Source organism: Lathyrus oleraceus, chromosome 6, assembly GCF_024323335.1.
Source record: "Lathyrus oleraceus cultivar Zhongwan6 chromosome 6, CAAS_Psat_ZW6_1.0, whole genome shotgun sequence".
Classification (NCBI taxonomy): domain Eukaryota; kingdom Viridiplantae; phylum Streptophyta; class Magnoliopsida; order Fabales; family Fabaceae; genus Lathyrus; species Lathyrus oleraceus.
Genome location: NC_066584.1, coordinates 222,734,232 through 222,758,067, shown reverse-complemented (window position 1 = coordinate 222,758,067; position 23,836 = coordinate 222,734,232).

Genomic DNA, 23,836 nt, shown 5'->3' with positions numbered 1-23,836 from the left:
GTCTGTTGAAATTCCTCGCAGGGTCCGATCAGTGACGGATGAATGGGTAAGAGAAGCGATGAGAGACGTCGAGACGTACGACGACCTTTGGAATTAATCAAGAAGACTCTTCAAAGTCGGAAAATTGAAAAGTCTGTATAAGTCCTAGGAGTTCGTTCTTTGTCGAGCGTGGAGCGATTGGGAATACAAGATGATGGAGCAGAAAAGGTCCAGATGAGTCTGGGAATTCTCAAAGATGGGGAGTCGGTACGAGATTGGGAGGTGGATACCATGGTTCGATGAGTCGATGGGTGTTCTGTGCCAACTTTTCTCATTTTCCCAGCGAGGTCCCCAAGCAGAATTAGAGGACCAACTCCCCAGCAGATCCAAGGTCTGTGGATCCCAGCCGAGTCGAGATGGTTATCCCCGGCAGGTAAGTGATGTTTCCTCAGCAGCCAGGTCCGAAGGTTGCTACTCCCCGAGTGGAGCGGGTTTCAATGAAATATATCTCCAGCAGTGTTCATCCTACCAGTGGATTGGACAAGTTCCCGTAGCGGACGGATTTTTGCATGCCCAGCTGAGCGTATCCTACGTATGGATTGCATGGGTTGTCCCCAGCGGAGTAGCATTCATTTTCCCTAGCAGGGCCAGGATGGTTATTCCCCATCAGGTGTCAGATCGATGCTTCCCCAGTTGCCAGGCCTGGAGGTTGCTGTTTCCCAGCAGAGTATCTGTAAGCATTTCCCCAGTGAAGTCGTCAGGTATCTGTGAGGGTTCCAAGCAGAGGTAGGATGTATATCCCCAGCAAGTCAAAAGATTGTATCCCCACAGAGTGTTGGTGGTGTTTATCCCCAGCAGTTTCTCGAGCGGATTGGGTGCAAAGGAGGTTCTTCCCCAGCAAGGGTTGCCTTATTCCCAGCAGCAGTGCTTATTCCCCAGCAGGGTGGAGATTGGAGTATTGACGAGTTCCTCAGCAGAGCGTCTCGTGCTCCTCAGCAGAGTCCCTTGAGGGGGATGCCTTTTTATGCATTCATCATGTAGAGTAAGCATAGCATGTTGCATAGAAAAAATAAATCGCGTAGCATTTCCATAATTATGGAGCATTACGTAGAAAAAGATCATGCATCATTGTTGCAAGCATAAAGCTAGTCTCAAGCCGTGGTTACCGTTTGAGAGGTGGTTGTGCCAGAAAGCGAAGATGTTACTCTGTGGAGTTTAGCATCATGACGTCAGATCAGCAATGTTCCCCAGTAGTGCGATATTGGAGGAAATGTTTCCGTCGGACAGAGATGGAAATAAAATCAGAGGACGTTACGCGATCAGCGCGATTCAAGCCGTGGTTACCGCTTGAGGATTGGTTTTATCAGACAGTGAAGGTGTTACTCCGAGGAGTCTAGCATCATGGTTTTAATCAAGGATATTCCCCAGTAGTACGATACTGGAGGGTAAGTTTCTGTCGAGCAGAAATGGGAATATTAATCAAGAAAGTTTCGGGGTCCAAAAAGAAAAACAAGAAAGAAGATAATCCCCAGCTAAACGCGAAGTGTTTGTCTGCCAGGGTTGAATAGAGAGCAGTCGGCTCAGGGCTTGTCATCCTCAGCATGGGTCGTTGTGGCATTCCGGGCAGTTTCCGATTTCCAGATCGAAGAGGTTCTCAACAGTCAGAACGAAGAACTTGTGGCATTCCGACCAGTTTCCGATTTCCAGATCGAAGAGGTTCTCAACAGTCAGGACGAAGAACTTGTGGCATTCCGGCCAGTTTCCGATTTCCAGATCGAAGAGGTTCTCAACAGTCAGGACGAAGAACTTGTGGCAATCCGGCCAGTTTCCGATTTCCAGATCGAAGAGGTTCTCAACCATCAGGACGAAAAACTTGTGGCACTCCGGCCAGTTTCCGATTTCCAGATCGAAGAGGTTCTCAACAGTCAGGACGAAGAACTTGTGGCACTCCGGCCAGTTTCCGATTTCCAGATCGAAGAGGTTCTCAACCATCAGGACGAAGAACTTGTGGCACTCCGGCCAGTTTCCGATTTCCAGATCGAAGAGGTTCTCAACCATCAGGACGAAGAACTTGTGGCACTCCGGCCAGTTCCGATTTCCAGATCGAAGAAGCTCACGATGATTAGATCGACGCAGCTTGCGGCAATCCGGCCAGTTTCCCGGTATCCAGACCGAAGTGGTATCCAGACCGAAGAGGTGTTCAGACCAAAGTGGTGTTCAGGCCAAGAAAACGCAAAGCAAGAGAAAATTTCGGGGTTCAAGAAAAGAAAATGAAAGAGAAGAGAGAATAATAATCCCGAGCGGATGTGTGGTGTTCAAGCCATGGTTATCCCTGTGTTACCATTTATTTTGGTATCCAGGTCGACGTTTCTGTTTTAGGGATCAAGCCGAGTTTTCTCCGTACTAGACGGATTTTGATTCAAGTTTGTTTCTTCGCCGATTCTGACAGGCGTTGGTAATTATTTTCCCATCAGAGTGCAAATTGTTCGTCTGTTCTTGGTATTCAATCACTCTTCATCCTGATCATCTGAAAGCTGAGGCTATTCATATCGACAGGTTCACAGTGGATTGAATAGGGGCAGCTGTAACACCTCAAAATTTGCCCTCCTCTCTTGGGACTAGAATAACATATTGCATATCATTTTTAGGTCATTAGACATTGCATGTTGCATATCATGTGGTTACATTGTGCCAGATATCTTCCCAAGTCTTGATCAAGAAGTGAGGAAGTTAAGTGCAAGCCTAGGGTTTCATTGGACTGGTCATTGATCATCTGAGGGTGTGCAAGTCCAAATTAGGGTTTCATGATTCTCAAAGGATATTGGTCTTCATCTTGGTTACAATGATACATCATCATCATAATGGTTTGATTTCATCAAGTGTTGAAGCAGGATTCCTTGAGATTAGGGTTTTGACCACTGGTCAACCCTAATCAGTTGCATTGGGCCAATCAGGGTATGATCAGGAGATGGGGTTTATGATGGCTATGAGGATCATGCCATGGTTTTATTGAGCTAATTGAGGCTAGGGTATCACCCTTGAGCCATTTCATCCGGAGATTGGAGCTCAGTTGGAGCAATGCATTGCCAGATTCATCTATCAGATGAAAAGTCAACTGTGGTCAACTGTACATGATCTGATGGATTTGGAGGTGGAAATGAGTTGGATACACTTCATTCATGTTGGAACAAGTGTTATTTGACATCTCAAAGCTTAAGAATGGAGAAAATCAAGTCAGAACAAAAACTGCCAAAAATAGAAAGTGACTTGTAATTGAAGTTTCCAAAAATGGAAAGTTTTTGACCTCAAAATAAAATGTCTAAGGAAGCTTCAAATGAAAAATTGTTCAACATGAAAGTTGTAGATCTTGTTCTCACCTTTCCAAAAAGTCCAAGAACTTGAAAATCCCATGTATGGTTGTCAAGTTATGGCTCAGTGAATTTCAAAAATGACCCATAATCAGGAGGCCATAACTTCCACATGGAGCATCCAAATTGGAAGTTCTTTATATGCACAAACTCCATTTGACATGTACTTTCATGATGCATAATTGGATTTCTTCAAAAGTGGTCAATGCAAAAAGTCAAATTTCAACTGGACAGTTAAATGAACCAGGGGCAAAATTGTCCAACTTGAGAAATAATTGGAATTTTTGAGTGGGGATTTTTGCAACACTTCACAAATGGTATTTGAAAGTTGTTGGAATCATCATAACATGTTAAAGCTTCATGGTTTGGAAAATAGCTTTTGGAATGAACTTGCAAAAATGGACAAAGTGCCATCACATAGTGAATTTCCAAAATACTCATCCAATGAGGGTCAAACAAGTTGCAACAGCTCACACATGTCATTTTGAGAATGTGTGAGCTGTCCATGAGGTGGCAATGAGCTGGCATGTGGAAATACAATTTTGCCCTTGCTTGAAATTAACACATTTCGCTAACACATTCCAATTGATTAATTAGTGTGATTAAGCATGGATTAAGCTAGCATATATATTCCTAATCACATCTAAATCATAACAGAATGCACCAATCCCAAAATCAGATCTCAAATTCCCTCCAAATTCTCAAGAATTCTCAAGAACACCAAAACCAAAAATTGACAAGAACTCTCTCATTTCTTGATCAATCTTCGAAATTCTTTGTGCTGCAAACTCCTCTCATCATCATCTCCATCGGTTTTTGGACATTGGATCAAAAGGAGCTGCCATTCTCGACTGTACTTACGAGCTCCATCAATGGTGAATCAAGAATTCGTGCACTAGGAGTGAAATCAATCGAACCTGAGCCTAGCATTCAACTTCTTGGAGCTTATGCTGCTGCTGTTTTGGATCCAAACGACTTGAAAGCTCCGATTCCATTACTGCCTTCAAGATTAAGGTCAGAATTCGAATTTCATGTTTCTTTAATTGGTCATATGCGTTCTATAGTTTGTTGAATGTAGAATCTAGTGATGTGATTGGTTTTGCAAATGGATAACTGTAGAGGACGAAATCTTGATTTGAAAGTATGAAACCAAACCCTAACTCCTTCGATCCATGAGATTTAGGAACATTTAGGTGAAATTAGGATGATATTTGGATTCTACGTTAAGAGACCTTTCCAACCATGTGCGGTTTGTGTATTTTTGTGAAAGTTTGAAGTTCACGTGTTCTTGGTGTGCCTGGGTTGAGGACGATGATTTTCTGGGAAATACATGCGTTTGATCTGGATTTTCGTTTGAAAATTTGAACCAGGAGTTTGCCGCGCCCGCGTTCAACAATTACCAAGCTGCCACTGTTTCTTTAATTAATTAATAATTATTCCAAAAAATTGTTAAAAATCATAAAACACTTTAAAAAATTCATAAAAAATGTTTTAAAAATCAGAAAAATACGTGGATTTTTTTGTTGACTTCCTAATTGACTGTAGAATTTTATTGACCTATTGATTGAAGTTTTGCATGGTGAATTTTTAGATTGACTTAGGGTTGATTAACATGTGTGCCATTTTGATACATTGTGCCATTTTGATTGTGAAATCCTCATGTTTACAAAGAAATGCTTGAAAATTTTTGTGATGATTGTGGACTGGCTAATGGTGATTTACATGTAAATTTCATGAATTTTGGATTCCTGGTGTTTGAGTTATGAATTTTGGAACCTAGGTGTGACAATTTGTGTCACACCTCATTATGTCAACTTGCTGGATTTATTTGAATGACCTAGACTTATTAGAACGATGTGAAATTTTGCATGGATGTTCATTAACATGTTAAGAAGCTATGTGAATTTTTGTGGAATTTTATGTGGCATTTTCAATTTGATTGCTATTTTTCATCTCTGTTGGTCAAATATGCAAGTCCATGTGGTACATGTTTGTAATTTGGATGTGAAATGCTCATATGGTATTGAATGAGCTAAAATTTGACATGCTAGACCTTGATTATGTCCTGTTTAGGTGTAAATTATTTGAGGATTTTTGGATTTGTTTTGATATGGAATTGGATGCAATAGTTCTGTTTGGATGTTTGGTGTTATGTTTGACCTAAATTGAATTGTTTTGTGCATGAAAGGAACATGATGAATGATATGGACATGGGACTAATTGTGTTGGCTTTTGTTTGACATTAATTTGACTTTGGTTGGATATCCCTTGCTGTTTAGGAATTTTTCTTGCCTTTGGACCCTAGGCTTGGCCTAGTGGTCTAGTTTCTAACATTTGATTGAGTTTTCAGGATGAAAAGGTGCAATGCTTATGGAGAATGATCCAAGTCAATTCAATTGATGTTGTTTGATGTTTGTACACTAACATAACTTTGTTTTGTAGGTTGTGAAGTTTGGGCTTGAGTTCATAGCTTGCCTTTGTTGTGCATTAGTTTGTATAGTCTGACTGATTAATACTTGCTGTTTATTTTTGTCTGTCTGAGTACTAACTGTGTTTGACTGTTTCCAGGTACTTTTAGTTGCTCAGTTCCTTGTGAACTTTTGCTTTGCTTTGCTTAAGCAACTTGCATTGAGGTATAACTTCCTAACTTCATGTAGTCTGGAGACCCGGTCTGTTATTTGACCGGGCAAACTGTCTGAAGTCCTCCTTAAGAGGCGATGCTTGTGTGTGTTTAATTTTGTGCCTAAGCAGGTAAAGTCCTTAATCAAGGCAATTGGTGGAAGTTAGGGATATGCAATCTATCCCCCACTATTCTGTGTGTCGTCCCTCTGCTCACACGGCTGTGTGTTGATGCATTGGGACACAAACCCAAGATCTGTGCTGTCGCACAATCGAGTCAGAGTCATTGAGCGTAGAAGGGTCCCTCCATTCTGGACCCACGCTCCCTTGTCTAGAAGCTCTCCCTGGTCAGGGATAAGAGCTGTGAGGTCTGATCCTCACTTCACCTTTCATCTGCTTCACCTTAGCCTCGTAATGGCAAGGTTAAGAGCAAACACAGCCTGTACAGATGACTTGCTGAGGCAGTCAAACCTATTGTGTGAGCCACTTGTTTGGTTATAGTGCGTGCTATGTGGATATCTGTTTGAGATGCTTGTTCTCATTTGATGTATGCTTGAATTATTTTGTATGCTTGTATGCTTGCTTCTTTCCTGGATAGGAGTAGTTTGCTTATGCAAGTAGGATAGAAAACTGAACTTAGGGTAACGATGCATGACAACACTAGGCTCGAGTCCAGCTCCCTGGTAGTGTGTCTTCCCCTGGTTTCTGGCTAGTAATTCAGTCCCTTTCAGGGGAACTACATCGCCCTGATCCTTGTTCCAGACGAGGTATGTAGGCAGGTGGTCGTGCGAGACCACTCCGGGCAACCTTTTTCTTTTTGCGTGTGTTTACTTGTTATCTGATTGTGTGTTTGGTTCGGATGCCGACGTAAGTCCAGTGATTGGCGGTCGGGCTCCACGTTTGCCCCTTTGTGCGTGTGTTGGTTCGGATGCTGACGTAATTCCATCGAGTGGTTGTCGGGCTCCATGTTTGCCATCTGTTTGTGCGTTTTGTGTTGTTTGGCGTGCGTAAGCCGAACTACAGTGGCTCTGATTCTCGTTCCAGACGAGATATGTAGGCATAGAACGCGATGTCCTATCGAGCTCCCTTCTCCTAACCCCACCTGCGTTCCCTGTGTGTGTGTGTGTGATGTTTTAGCAACCTTTTCTTTTCTTAGAACGTGGATCCCGTCGAGTACGACGGACGTGAGGGGTGCTAATACCTTCCCCTTGCGTAACCGACTCCCTTACCCTTTCTCTTTGGTCGCAAGACCATTTCCTTTCCAGGTTTCTCTGAGCGTTTCCTTTCCCTATTTTGGGATAAATAACGCGCAGTGGCGGCTCTGTGTTGTGTTTTTATTTGAGTCCCGCCGGTTGTTTTTTCGCGGATGCGACAAGGTAGTCTTGATTCGGGTTAGCACCAATGAATGTCCAAGTTCCTCTTATTGTTCCTTATTGTTGGAATTTCCCTGATGTCAAGTACTGTCTTGCAGTTAAAATCATTTGTTCAGAAATGCTAATTTTAATGCGATACTCATGCAAGTTTGAAAAAGAATCATTTATTGGAATGATGTAATAGTATGTGACAAGTGGACCATGAGTCCAAATGTAATGTTGATTTAGCAATTTAAAGTGTGAAAGACTCAGCGAGAATAATGACATTGATGTTGAATATTAGCAAATCTTTAGGAGTCAGTTTACGCAACTTTGCTGTAATATGCTTTTGGAAATAACCCTACCTCAATTAGGTCTTTTGAGGGTTGTAACGTGGCTTAGTTCATGGTTATTGAAACAAAGGATATGAGGCTCAAAATTGTTTTTGTACCCACCCTTCTTCTTGATAAACTCCAGTCCTACATTCAGTTAATTCAACATATACGTTCGTCTTTTAAGAGAGTTTTGAAGGTGTATGAATAAAGATGATGATTCAAGGTCTCTTGAAATGGAAATCACCTTATTTTATTTTTTGGATGTCGGTGACCACTTGATTTTGGTATAATGGTCACTGAATCTGGTTTTGTTTTGTTGAGGGTTTTTGTGACTTCCTTTGATTTTTGTTTTGATCCCTAACTTTTGCATGGACCGCTTTTTGAAGCTTTAGCCCATCGGGATTGCCCCTATTTTTTTGCATAAGTCGTATCTTTGGGTGTTCGACTTAGCGGGCCTTTTTTTTATTTTATTTTTTAGAATTGTGACAGCCAAGTCATTGGTCATTTGAAGAACAATCCAACATAACCTTTGGATTTTGCATGGTTCCTTCTATGCTTCGGGATGTGTGCAAATAATATCATGTTGTTGATCTACAGACGGGATGCTTCGTCTTGTAATTTGAATGTGTAGTTAGATTAACTGAACACTACCCTGCCCCAGGTTTAATGTAAGGTTTTTTTTAGATCCGAAAGAAACTCCTACTTCTACGGTCGAAGTGGTTGACTAGGGATTAACTCCTTATCTCTCTAGTGTTTGGGAATTTGAAACAATGCTTGTACATCATCAGCAGGATTTTATCCAAAAGCATATAGTCAGCAATTATGGGTATCTTATTTTCGTCATCCTCCCTCAAATCTTTGCTAAAAGTTATGATAAAGAAAAGTGAATGGGAGAAATACTGATGTATTTTTTTTGTTTTTGATATAAGAGAAGAAAAATGAGCGAATGCGAGATAATTAATTCAAAACATGCATCATTACTTCATCAATATTACCATTAAAAACAACAATGTTTAAACACAAGCAGCTTTTAACAACAAAGAAACTACAAATGCAAAAATAGAAACAAATCAGTCTAACGATTGCCAGTGTTGAGGATGTCTTCCTGTCTGAACTACTGGCATTAGGAGATACTCTGTGAAATCTTTGAACTTATTCTGACGAGAGGTTAACGTGCACCAACAGGCTTCCTTCTGAAAAGGATATGTGCCTTTTGTCGATTAATTGTTGCACTTTAGCCTTGAAAGCATTGCAGTTTTCAGTTGAATGCCCTATTGTTCCGGCATGATATCCACATTGCACATCAGTATCATATCCAGGTGGGTATGGTTCTGACAATGTCCTGAGAGACTTGGGCTCCACCAGCGAGCTTTGAATCAGATATGGCAGAAGTTGACTGTATGACATAGGAATTGGATCGAGAGGAGCATTCCTTCTTTCCAGATTGTTTCGAGGCCTATACTAGTTCAGATGCTGATCCTGATATCCTTGACCACATCTTTGATTTGTATGAGGAACAATCCATGGTTGCTTGAATGGTGCTTTAGGCCTTTCCGGTTGTCTATAAGGATAACATGGTGTTGGAAATGGTGATTGCTGAGAAGGTGAAGAACCATAAGGTCTGGCTAGTGCATCGTGAGAATACCCAACATTTGCCATGACTGCATTTATTTCATCATCCTCTTCCTTTTAGGAATCGCTGAGGGATTCTGTCTCGTTAGCTTGGTTGCTCGTGGCACCTTGGATTCTTCCATTTTTTAGGGCACTCTCGACGCGTTCTCCAATTGTCACTAAGTGAGCGAAGTTTGATGTTGCGCTGCTAATCATCCTTTCGAAGTATGGACTTTGCAGGGTGTCCCTGAATAATTCCATCAATTCTTTGTATAAGAGTGGTGGGTCAATTCAAGCCGCTAACTCTCTCCATCTTTGGGCATACCCTCTGAAGGATTCATTGTCTTCCTGAGATAAGGCTCTTAGCTGCATGCGGTCGGGAGCTATGTCCATATTATATTTGTATTGCTTCAAGAATGCATTATCTAGGTCCAACCATGATTGAACATGATTCCTTTCTAACTTCATGTACCAACTTAATGATGCCCCAGTCAAACTGTCCTGGAAACAGTGAATCATCAACTTATCATCGTGGGCATGAGAGGTCATTTTTCGACAAAACATCCCCAAATGGTGCTTTGGACATCCATCCCCTTTGTACTTCTCAAATTCCGGTACTTTGAATTTTAGTTTGTATAACCAGGCCAGGTACCAAACACATGCCTAAAGCATTCAGTTCAAGAGTATCTTGTCCTTCTATGGCCTTGAGTCTTTTCTCTAGCACGCATCATCTTTTAACAATCTCATCATCTTGTGGTTGCTCAGCATTAACCACTAGTCTTGTTCCATGGGAATCTGGCACGGAGAATGCAAACCTGTGATATTCAACAACATCATGACGTGAGGAATCTTGAACAACATGACGTTCTTGTACAATAGAGTTATCAACTAGGGTTATGTAGCGGGGTATTTGTAACACCCTTCTAAAATACCCCAATATTTAATTAAATCAACAAAACATAAATCAGAGTAGATATGCAATTAAGGGTGTCACACTTGACACTTCACACCAATCATCAAAATATCCTGTCATGCTCATTTATTTAATCAAACAAACCATTGCATAACTCGCAGCGGATAAAAATCTAACAACATTCAAACATGTAACACATCACATGTAAAGTTGTTCAACAACCAAAAATGAAAACAAGGTAAAACATCCCGTCCCGATGTTACATCTACCAGAGCATGACCCACTAAGGAACTACACTAGATTCCAAGGACTAACTTCTACTCAATCACTGCTCGTTACCTGAAACATAGTTGTAAGGGTGAGTTCCTCAATCGATATAATAAGCATTATAAAATATCATGAAATGCTAAGTAAATTAACACATTTCATCACCCTAATCATATCACACATTCAACAACGGTAACATCAACTCATAATCATCATCATACTCAACTCAACACAAAACACACGTATAATATTGGAATACATCCCTTCATATTATACGCCATACATACATTATGCAATGAGACTCCATGCATGCGGTACCGACTATTCGTGAACATATAGTTCAACCTCACCGATCAAATCCAGATACGGCTACCAAGCTCACTAGTCCCACTCATTTGAGACCTAGTGACTCACTCACTAATTCCTCACCATGGGAATTAGCTACCACCCCAAGGGCTATGATATGCACGCTAATCACCTAGCATGCAAACATCAACAACAATCCACAACAACTCACTCACTAATTCCTCACCATGGGAATTAGCTACCACCATAAAGGCCATATTATACATGCTAAATCACCTAGCATGCAAACATCAACAACAATTCCAAATAGACATATGCTCACACTCTAAGCCATAAACAGTCCATTCACAATTGCATACATAACAGATACATTCACAGTATTATGCATACCATCATACATCATCAGCATGTTTATCACAGAATCATATCATATCATGCTAAATAATAAATCACCGTATTAGCACACTCTACTAATACCTACACTGCTCGAAACAACGGGAAATGATCCCTACTATATCATACATCAGCTAAATTACATCACCCAGCTGCAATGACCAAAACTGCACAACAACAGCTCAGAAAATCACAATTCTGCCCATACGCGTATTGCCTAGTCCCATACGCGTATGGCCCATTTCTCAGCCAATCCCATACGCGTATTGTCTGCCTCATACGCGTATGCTACGCGTACCACTTCCTCATACGCGTACCAACAGAGACAAAACCACGTTCAAAACATCATCTTCCTCATCCATACGCGTATTGCCTAGTGCCATACGCGTACCAGACCATCTCATACGCGTATTGCCTAGTGCCATACGCGTATGACCAGAAACCAGAATTCCAGATCTGCTATGGTTTTCTCTGCTACGAGATTCTCAGATCCCACCTTCCACATTCCAATTTTTACACAACATTCATTCATATTGTCTAACACATATCATACACATTCAATCTCACAATTTCTAACCTTATTACCTCTAATTCCTACGAATTTCCTCAATCATACTCATATCTCATTCATCCAAAATTTCACAATTTCAACATTCATCATCTAATTAGAGTCAAATCAATGGTTTATCACTACCCATTACATGTTAACCCATAATACCCATTAAACGATGATAAACTCCCCTTACCTGAGTTAATCCGGCAATCCTTTAGCTTCGAGCTCTTCCTCTCTTCAACCCTTGTTCTCGGGCTCTTTGCCCTTTTTCCACTTTAGAGTCGTTTCTCTGTTTTCACGTGAAAACCTCTTTTTGCCAAATGGGACTCTTTTTTACTGATTCCAACATTATATTCCAATAATAATAATTCCAATAATAATAATCCAATTATTTAATTAAATTAATAAATATATTATTAACTTATTTTAAATAATTATCTTATTTTTATCGGGGTGTTACAGCTCTCCCCCACTAAAAGAGTTTTCGTCCTCGAAAACATACCTCAAGTGAATAACTCAGGATAAGACTCCTTCATCTGACTCTCAAGTTCCCAAGTCACATTGCCACCTGCTGGTCCTCCCCAAGCTACCTTTACTAAAACAATCTCTTTACCCCGTAACTGCTTCAACTCTCGATCCTCGATCCTCATAGGTGATGTTTCAACAGTCAGGTTATCTCTCACCTGTACATCATCTACTTGGACCACATGCGACGGATCAGGAATGTATCTCCTCAACTGAGACACATGAAAAACCTCATGCAAATTTGCAAGTGACGGCGGTAAAGCGATACGATAGGCTACCTCCCCTATCCTCTCCAAAATCTGATAAGGACTAATAAATCGAGGTGTCAACTTCTTCGACTTCAAAGCTCGACCAACCCCAGTTATCGGAGTAACACGAAGAAACACATGATCTCCCTCTTGAAACTCAAGTGACTTCCTCCTCTTGTCGTGATAACTCTTCTGACGACTCTGAGCAATCCTCATCTTCTCCTGAATCATCTTAATCTTTTCCGTAGTTTGTTGAACAATCTCCGGTCCAACCACAGCACTCTCACCGGACTCATACCAACATAAAGGTGTCCGACATCTCCTACCATACAAAGCTTCAAACGGTGCCATACCAATGCTCGAATGAAAACTATTGTTGTAGGTAAACTCAATCAAAGGTAAATAACAATCCCAAGCACCTCCCTTTTCCAAAACACAAGCCCTCAAAAGATCCTCTAGTGACTGAATCGTCCTCTCAGTCTGACCATCAGTCTGCGGATGATATGCAGAACTCAATCTCAGCTTAGTTCCCAAAGCCCTCTGCAAACCTTCCCAGAACTTCGATGTAAATCTAGGATCTCTGTCCGAAACAATACTCGACGGAATACCATGCAAACTTACAATTTTCTCAATATACAATTCAGCTAATCTCTCTAACGAATAATCCATTCTGATCGGAATGAAATGAGCCGATTTTGTCAATCTGTCAACAATCACCCAAATAGCTTCAAAATTCTTAATTGTCCTCGGTAAACCAGAAACAAAATCCATACTGATACTATCCCACTTCCACTCTGGAATAACCAACGGTTGCATTAGCCCAGACGGCTTCTGATGCTCAATCTTTGACTTCTGACAAGTCAAACAAGAATAAACAAAACTCGCAATTTCTCTTTTCATTCCCGGCCACCAAAATAACTTTTTCAAATCATGATACATCTTCGTAGCCCCAGGATGAATACTCAGGCCACTACGATGTCCTTCCTCAAGAATACTCTTCTTAAGTTCGGTAACATCCGGAATACACACCCGATTACCAAATTTCAAAACACCATTCTCATCAACTCTGAATTCACCGCCTTGACCTTGATTCACTAGAGTCAACTTATCAACCAAAAGCACATCGGATTTCTGACCCTCTCTAATCTCATCCAGAATACCACTCGTTAACTTCAACATTCCCAATTTAACACTATTGTGAGTACTCTCACACACCAAACTCAAGTCTCTAAACTGCTCAATTAAATCCAATTCCTTAACCATTAACATAGACATATGCAATGATTTCCGACTCAATGCATCAGCCACTACGTTTGCTTTACCCGGATGGTAATTCAAACCAAAGTCATAATCCTTCAGAAACTCTAACCATCTCCTCTGTCTCATATTCAGCTCTTTCTGATCAAACAAATACTTTAAACTTTTATGATCACTGAAAACCTCAAATCTTGACCCGTACAAGTAATGCCTCCATAACTTCAGAACAAATACCACTGCTGCCAACTCTAAATCGTGTGTCGGATAGTTCATCTCATGAACCTTCAGTTGTCTCGAAGCATAAGCTACAACCTGCTTATTCTGCATCAAAACACCACCCAAACCCAACAATGAAGCATCACAGTAAACCTCAAATGGTTCCGACGGACTTGGTAATATCAGAATAGGAGCAGTAGTTAACCTTCTCTTTAACTCTTGAAAACCTTCTTCACATTTTGAGTCCCAAACAAACGCTTGCCCCTTTCTAGTCAACATCGTCAACGGTAACGCCAACTTAGAAAATCCCTCAATAAATTTCCTATAATAACCTGCAAGTCCAAGAAAACTCCTTATCTCAGAAACTGACTTCGGAGCTTCCCACTTAGATACCGCTTCTATCTTAGAAGGATCAACAGCAACACCGCCTCTTGAAATCACATGACCAAGAAAACTAACCTCTTCTAACCAAAATTCACACTTAGACAGTTTAGCAAATAACTTCTTTTCTCGTAGAACTCCTAAAACCACTCTCAAATGCTCAGCATGCTCTTCTTCCGATTTCGAATACACCAAAATATCGTCAATAAACACCACAACAAACTTGTCTAGGTAAGGATGGAAAATCCTATTCATATACTCCATAAATACCCCAGGCGCATTAGTCACACCAAAAGGCATCACAGAATACTCATAATGTCCATACCTTGTTCTGAAAGCAGTCTTCTGAATATCCTCAGTTTTCACACGTATTTGATGATATCCCGATCTCAAATCTATTTTGCTGAACACACTCGCACCAACCAACTGATCCATCAAATCATCAATCCTCGGCAAAGGATACCGATTCTTGATCGTCACTTTATTCAGTTGCCTGTAGTCCACACACAACCTCATAGTACCTTCTTTCTTTTTAACCAATAACACTGGTGCACCCCACGGCGACACACTCGGACGAATAAATTTCTTATCCAACAGATCTTTCAGCTGACTCTTCAATTCAGTTAACTCAACAGCAGACATACGGTACGGAGCCATCGATATCGGCCTAGTACCAGGTACCAAATCAATCGAGAACTCAACTTCACGCTCTGGTGGTAATTCATTCACTTCTTCAGGAAACACATCAGGAAAATCACACACCACGGCTAGATCGCAAATCACCAGTTTATCTTTCACCTCCAAAGTTGCTAACAACATAAACAACTCTGCCCCATCTGCTACTGCCTCATTCACCTGCCTGCTTGATAGAAACAAACTCTTTCCTTCCTCAATCTCAGGAAAGATCACAGTCTTATCAAAACAGTTGATATAAACGCGGTTAGACACCAACCAGTTCATACCCAGGATAACATCAATCTGCACTAGTGGAAGACACACTAGGTCCATCCCAAAGTCTCTACCAAAAATACTCAAAGGACAATTTAAACAAACTGAAGTAGTAGTCACTGAACCCTTCGCAGGAGTATCAATCACCATACTACCATGCATCTCAGATATCTCTAATTCAAGTTTCACAGCACAATCCAAAGATATAAAGGAATGAGTCGCTCCTGTGTCAATAATAGCTACAAGAGGAAAGCCATTAATATAACACATACCTCGGATCAAACGATCATCTGCAGAAGTCTCAGAACCCGATAAAGCAAAGACCTTGCCTCCCGACTGGTTCTCTTTCTTCGGCTTAGGACACTGCGGACTGATATGACCCACCTCTCCACAGTTGAAACAAGTCACAGTCTTCAACCGGCACTCTGCAGCCAAGTGACCACCTTTGCCACACTTAAAACACTTCTTCTCAGTACTGGTACACTCATGGATACGATGTCCAGCCTGACCACATCTGAAACACTTAGCAGGGGCACTGGAGTCTCCCCCACTAGGTCTCTTCATCCCACTCTGTCTCTGGAAACCCTTGCCAGCTGCATACGGTTTCCCACGATCATTCTGATTCTTGCCTTTCCTATCAACCCTTTGCTGATAGCTCTCCGCTCTGGCCTTGGTATCCTGTTCAAAAATCCTGCAACAGTCCACCAGGTCAGAAAACACTCTAATCCGCTGATACCCAATAGCCTGCTTGATCTCGGGACGTAACCCGTTCTCAAACTTCACACATTTTGAAAATTCCCCAGTAGCCTCATCATAGGGAGTGTAATACTTCGACAGCTCTGTGAAATTAGCAGCATACTCAGTAACAGACCGGTTGCCCTGCTTCAATTCTAAAAACTCTATCTCTTTCTTTCCTCTGACATCCTCTGGAAAGTACTTCCTCAGGAATCTCTCTCTGAACACCGCCCAAGTGATCTCAGCACCCCCAGCAGCTTCCAACTCAGTGCGGGTAGCAACCCACCAATCATCTGCTTCCTCTGACAGCATATGCGTACCGAACCTGACCTTCTGGTTATCGGCACACTCAGTCACTCGGAAGATCCTCTCGATCTCCTTCAACCACTTCTGAGCACCATCTGGATCGTATGTTCCCTTGAACATTGGAGGATTGTTCTTCTGGAACTCACTCAGTTGACGAGCAGCTCCCAGTCCCACAACATTCGGATTCCCTCCAAGTACTCCAGCTAGCATACCCAGAGCCTCAGCAATCGCAGCATCGTCTCTACCTCTTCCAGCCATCTCTATTCTGAAAGCCCAACAAGCTAAAACAATAAGTACTGATAGGGTTACACAACACCTATCACGTACAAGGAAACAGAATAATTACGACTCGACTCGACCGACTATGCTCTGATACCACTAATGTAACACCCTTCTAAAATACCCCAATATTTAATTAAATCAACAAAACATAAATCAGAGTAGATATGCAATTAAGGGTGTCACACTTGACACTTCACACCAATCATCAAAATATCCTGTCATGCTCATTTATTTAATCAAACAAACCATTGCATAACTCGCAGCGGATAAAAATCTAACAACATTCAAACATGTAACACATCACATGTAAAGTTGTTCAACAACCAAAAATGAAAACAAGGTAAAACATCCCGTCCCAATGTTACATCTACCAGAGCATGACCCACTAAGGAACTACACTAGATTCCAAGGACTAGCTTCTACTCAATCACTGCTCGTTACCTGAAACATAGTTGTAAGGATGAGTTCCTCAATGGATATAATAAGCATTATAAAATATCATGAAATGCTAAGTAAATTAACACATTTCATCACCCTAATCATATCACACATTCAACAACGGTAACATCAACTCATAATCATCATCATACTCAACTCAACACAAAACACACGTATAATATTGGAATACATCCCTTCATATTATACGCCATACATACATTATGCAATGAGACTCCATGCATGCGGTACCGACTATTCGTGAACATATAGTTCAACCTCACCGATCAAATCCAGATACGGCTACCAAGCTCACTAGTCCCACTCATTTGAGACCTAGTGACTCACTCACTAATTCCTCACCATGGGAATTAGCTACCACCCCAAGGGCTATGATATGCACGCTAATCACCTAGCATGCAAACATCAACAACAATCCACAACAACTCACTCACTAATTCCTCACCATGGGAATTAGCTACCACCATAAAGGCCATATTATACATGCTAAATCACCTAGCATGCAAACATCAACAACAATTCCAAATAGACATATGCTCACACTCTAAGCCATAAACAGTCCATTCACAATTGCATACATAACAGATACATTCACAGTATTATGCATACCATCATACATCATCAGCATGTTTATCACAGAATCATATCATATCATGCTAAATAATAAATCACCGTATTAGCACACTCTACTAATACCTACACTGCTCGAAACAACGGGAAATGATCCCTACTATATCATACATCAGCTAAATTACATCACCCAGCTGCAATGACCAAAACTGCACAACAACAGCTCAGAAAAATCACAATTCTGCCCATACGCGTATTGCCTAGTCCCATACGCGTATGGCCCATTTCTCAGCCAATCCCATACGCGTATTGTCTGCCTCATACGCGTATGCTACGCGTACCACTTCCTCATACGCGTACCAACAGAGACAAAACCACGTTCAAAACATCATCTTCCTCATCCATACGCGTATTGCCTAGTGCCATACGCGTACCAGACCATCTCATACGCGTATTGCCTAGTGCCATACGCGTATGACCAGAAACCAGAATTCCAGATCTGCTATGGTTTTCTCTGCTACGAGATTCTCAGATCCCACCTTCCACATTCCAATTTTTACACAACATTCATTCATATTGTCTAACACAGATCATACACATTCAATCTCACAATTTCTAACCTTATTACCTCTAATTCCTACGAATTTCCTCAATCATACTCATATCTCATTCATCCAAAATTTCACAATTTCAACATTCATCATCTAATTAGAGTCAAATCAATGGTTTATCACTACCCATTACATGTTAACCCATAATACCCATTAAACGACGATAAAACCCCCTTACCTGAGTTAATCCGGCAATCCTTTAGCTTCGAGCTCTTCCTCTCTTCAACCCTTGTTCTCGGGCTCTTTGCCCTTTTTCCACTTTAGAGTCGTTTCTCTGTTTTCACGTGAAAACCTCTTTTTGCCAAATGGGACTCTTTTTTACTGATTCCAACATTATATTCCAATAATAATAATTCCAATAATAATATTCCAATTATTTAATTAAATTAATAAATATATTATTAACTTATTTTAAATAATTATCTTATTTTTATCGGGGTGTTACAGTATTCGTTACCATTAGAGATATTGACTAAATCCAAGGTAAATCATACAAGTCGAGTCGCCACCGCACTTCTATTTATCCAAAGGAATGGTTAGAAAGCGAACAAAAACCTAAAAGTTTTATCGAATCAAAAACTAGTAATAATGTCAGAGATCTGGGTAAGGGGGTTGGTTATGCAATGGGAAGGTGTTAGGCACCCAAAACATCCTAGGTACTCCTAGGGAGCCCTTTTAACATTTGTTGCAAAGGTTGTTGTTTTTTTTTTGAAAAATTTATTTGTGCAAACATGATTGAAGTGATGAGAAAAGCGTGTATGTTATCGAATGTACTACTTACTAAAAGAAGGGTCAAAAGAAAATGACTCGCACGGACGTCGCATCCACTGCATACGTATCTCATATGAATCTGAGAATCAGAGTCTTCGTAGCTCGACTACCTATGGGTTAAAGAGAAGTGTGCTCGCTAAGACATCGCGTCTTATGCCTACGTATCTCATCTGGGATGAAAATCAGAGCAAAACGTAGTTCGACCAACTACGGGGTTAAGGGTTTTGGGCGAACAACGTTACTACGCAATCTACCGGATGCTCGACCTTTGGAGACTTACTCGCCTGTAGTAGAAGGAGTAAACATGTTCTTAGGAGAAGAAAAATCAATGAATTTTTTTGCGTTCTAGGAATGCGCATGCAAAAAAGGAGTCCTGGATGAAGGAACCTGCATAAAGTAAACACACAAAGCATTGCCTCCTATCGAGGTCTTCCAACTAGGAAAGCGGTAAAAATACGGGAAAATATAAAAGTACCACACGGATAAAGATCCGAAGTAACAGTAATTAACGGAACAAGGAACCCAAAGATCTCTCAAGCTGGCACCATCAAAGAAAATGAGTCAGTATAGGTAATCGGAATAGACCTCCAGGTGGTATCCCACAAATAAAGTGGAACGCCAGGCAAACCATCTCTGCAAGAGTCATGTGAGCCCTCACAAAACAAAACTCAACAAACAGGTTAGAGAAACAAGATAGGGTAACCAAGAGTTTCCCCCAAATCAAAATGTAACCATATGAATCATGCCCTTTCAATTCACAAAAAGCTCACAAAAAGCAACCAAGGGTAGGAGGCCTAAACCTCTTGTCAAACACATGCATCAAAAGGGTATCAAATTCACCCATAATACCTCATACATTCAGAGCATTCAAATTGAAGGCATAAAGATGATGGATATAGGGCAAACCTGATTGGAGAGATCGAATGAAATTGAATTGCACCGTTGGGTTTGCAGAGAAATCTTAGGGTTTATATGAGAGGGAATTGGTTCTTTGTCGATGAGTTCCCTTCAGTCTCTGGAGGTTACTCTGAACTCTGTTAGCTCTTCTCTCACTATCTTTTTCCTTGCCAGGGTAATAGGAATGGAATCTCTCACCATCTTTTTCCTGCCAGGGTAATAGGAATGGAATCTGGAATGGAATTAAATTTTGTTTCACTGAAACTCTGAATTTATAACCTGATTTTGTGGACCTGTGGGCTCAAATGAGAGAGACCCAAGTCCAAAATTCCTGTTATATTTTATTTATTTATTTATTTATTTATTTTCTTTTCTTTTTTTCGTTTTTCGTTTTTTTTTCTTTTTTTTTTTCTTTTTTTTTTCTTTTTTTTTAAAACACGTGGGCTTCGCCTAGCCAGCATGACAGCTCATGAACAAACTTTTGCTCCTTCAAGATTAACATTTTGACTGACGAATAGACCTCATTTGAACCTGTTGGAAGTATCTCAAGCCATTCCCTTGTGTTGACTGATCATCTAGATAGAACCCACAAAGTGTCTTGGATGATACTCAAGCTTCAAACAAAAGATGTTAGCGACACATTTTTATGCTTTTGGTTAGTAAACAAAAGTAAGAGAAACAATGATGTATAATTCAAGCATGCTTGGTAATCTCAAACCAATCACAAGGAGTCCCACCCAAAGGCAAAGGGAACCAAGATGCTAAAGATCCTTGAGGCAATGCAAATGCAATATTATGATGCCATGAGGGATCTTAGGGCAAAAATTGGGGTCTTACAGGTTCGCACAAGCTGAGGTTGGGTAGGACCATTTACTGGAGTTGGAATAACATTCTCTACGACTGCAGTCTGCTGAATGTTGTCCTCCCTCTTTTCTAAAGTTATCATAGCCTCCACAAGTTGGTCTATCTGGTTTTTCATCGAGTCAATATCTCCTCTTAATGCAATGTGATTTTGCTCTAATGGATCCATGGTTTTTCAAGAGCTACTTTAAGTCTGATATAAGTGTCGGGAAATCAACTGTAGGTTATGGACGAAGATTGGATGAGTTTTTTTGTATATATTTTGGTGAAAAATGATATGAAATGCATGATGATGAATGCAAATGCAATGATATGTGTATGAATGTAGTGACGTGTTTATGATCACAGGTTCAAAGCGTTCTTAGATGGATCATAATCACGGGTGAATGACGGGTATCTCTGAATAATGGAACCCCATGGGTAGGCTCTACAGTTGGTAGGTTCCCAGAGTCATGGATATTTCTTGAGGATGTCACTGCCGTGACGAAGACTCGTCGGACAATAATATCTTTAAGAAGATCTCGTCTAGGTGAGGTCTTCGTATTATCCCAACAAGGAAGGCTCCATGGGGATTCTACTACACAACTGTCGAGTCCAAGGTTCTAACAAGGTTCTTAGAGTCATAGATCGAGGTTGAAAATATTACTGTAAGATAGTAATACGTCCAAGGGATCTCATTTGATTAGGGCTTTCGTATTAACCCAACAAGTCTGAAACTTCGTAGGTTAATACAACATAACCTCCGGATAGAGTGGGTTAAAAGGTCCCTAGAGTCATTGATCCAACTTGAAACATCATCGCCGTGATGAAGGCTCGTCGGACAATAGTATCTCAAGAGAATCTCCTCTAGGCGGGGTCTTCGTATCTTCCCAACAAGGAAAACTCCTTGTGGGCATCCACTACGCAACCACCAACTTAATCTTATGGTTTTTCTCAGACTCGGGTAGAGAGCCTATCTCACAAAATATCACCAACCAGAGAACCCCAATAATAAATAGAAACACCAGACAATAATTATGACAGCATAATAATACAGAATAAATAACAAATAGATAAACACACAATACATTAACTAAACTAAATTAGGCTTCACTCTCTTTTGCTCGGAGCTAGTCCCCAGCAGAGTCGCCATCTGTCGCATCTCGAAAAATACGATTCCTCGCGATGGTCGCGGAAAATATTTATGTTCGAACAGAGTAGCCACCGAACTTTATTTATCCCAATGAAGGAATAGGAAAATATCAATAAAACCTTTAGGAATGGAATAATGGTCGTCGCAACCATATTCGGGTTCGGGAGTGGATTACGTAAGGGGAAGGTATTAGCACCCCTTACGTCCGTTGTACTCAACGGGAACCTTTTAGGTCTAATTTATGTTTTGAGTGTTAATTTATGTTTGTTTGTTATCTTCGGGTTATAAAATATTGAAAATAGAAATGGATGAGAACCTCGGAAAGGAGAAAGGGGAGGTTTTTTATTAGTGTGCTCGTGAAGATACAACAATCTCCTGCCTATGTATCCTTATGGTATAATAAGGAAATCAGAGCATTCATAGTTCGGGGAACTACGGTTGGTTGGTGTTTTTTAATGAACAACTGTTTAGATCGCATCCTAAAGGTTAAACATTGGCTTGTCTACTCTCGGCGGAGGCTTAAGCATCAGTTTATTGTGCGCATCAGAAGGGATTAAATAGTGTTCTTTTCGAAAAGAGTTTTGATCACACGGAGGTGACAAGTTGAATTAATGTGTTGGGTGTTTTATTTTGATTGGTTATGATCTCACGAGGGCGAGAAAAGATAGGTTTGACGTGTCGAGATATTTTTGGTTGGATGACGATTACTCGGATAATCGAGTAAGACAACTCGTATCCTAACAGTCGGGAAAGGGAGTAGAAGACTCTAGACCACTTTCTTTTTCATCCTTAATTACAGAAAGGATTTGATAATAATTAAGGTGTTTTAAATGGATCACGAATACTCGGATAATCGAGTAAGACAACTCGTATCCTAATAATCGGGAAAGGGAGTAGAAGACTCTAGACCGCTTTCTTTTTCATCTAAGTGATTACGAAAATAAGTTTGCCTATGGTTGATGTATTTTAGCATGAACGACAAATACTCGAATGACTGATTAAGACAACTCATATCCAAGCATTTGAGAAGAGGAATTGAAAGCTCAAAACCATCTCCTTTTTTTCGTATAGTTTGTTAAGAAAATTATTTGATTAAGTTGTATGTTTGGCAGAAAATGACAATTGTTCGACTGACCGAGTAAGAAAACTCGTATTTGTCGAATCGAGGAGTGAAGTTGAAAACTCAAAGTCAACTCCTTTTTCGTTCAACTTATTGTAAAAAAATGTTTTGATTTAATCGGGGTATTTCAATTGAGTTTGAGAGAAAATACTCGACGTTGGATTGAGGTTTTAGATTTGTGTTTTGAATGAAGTGAATTTATTTAGTGTATTGCTCCTTTATTCGATAAAAATCAAATAGGTCTCATTGTAAGAAAGCCCAAGAGTAAGCTATGTGAGTTTAATGGCGATGCTATATAAGCGATCGACTTACAAGGGTGTTTTGAATTGATTTGGAAAAGGCGCACTCGATATTGACCGAGGTTTATATTTACATGTGCATATGAATTGAATTATGAAAATGGTCTCGAAATGAGATTGCTTATGAATTTTAGCTTATGCAACGTGAATGCAAAATAACCAACAAGAAAATAAAGAGTCTCATCGTAAGGTAGCCCAAGAGAAAGCCTTTTGTATGCTAAAGTGACCTAAGCTAAACAAAGGATAATGGTCTTACAAACATGTCCCCCTAAGGTGGTGCCATGATGCCATTCTTACAACATGCATATAAGTTACGGATGAAAATCCAACATTTACAAAGTATCACAAAGAGTAAAGGAAGACCTCCAAGCAAAGGTTTTAAGATGAAATCCTCTAAGTTCAAGTTGATTAAGAGTGGAGTGAATATTTTTGGTCTTTATCATTTTATCATGTTTTTGTTATTTTTAATGTATGATGATAATAAAATAAATAACAAGTAAATAAACATGCATGATGAGTTTGTAC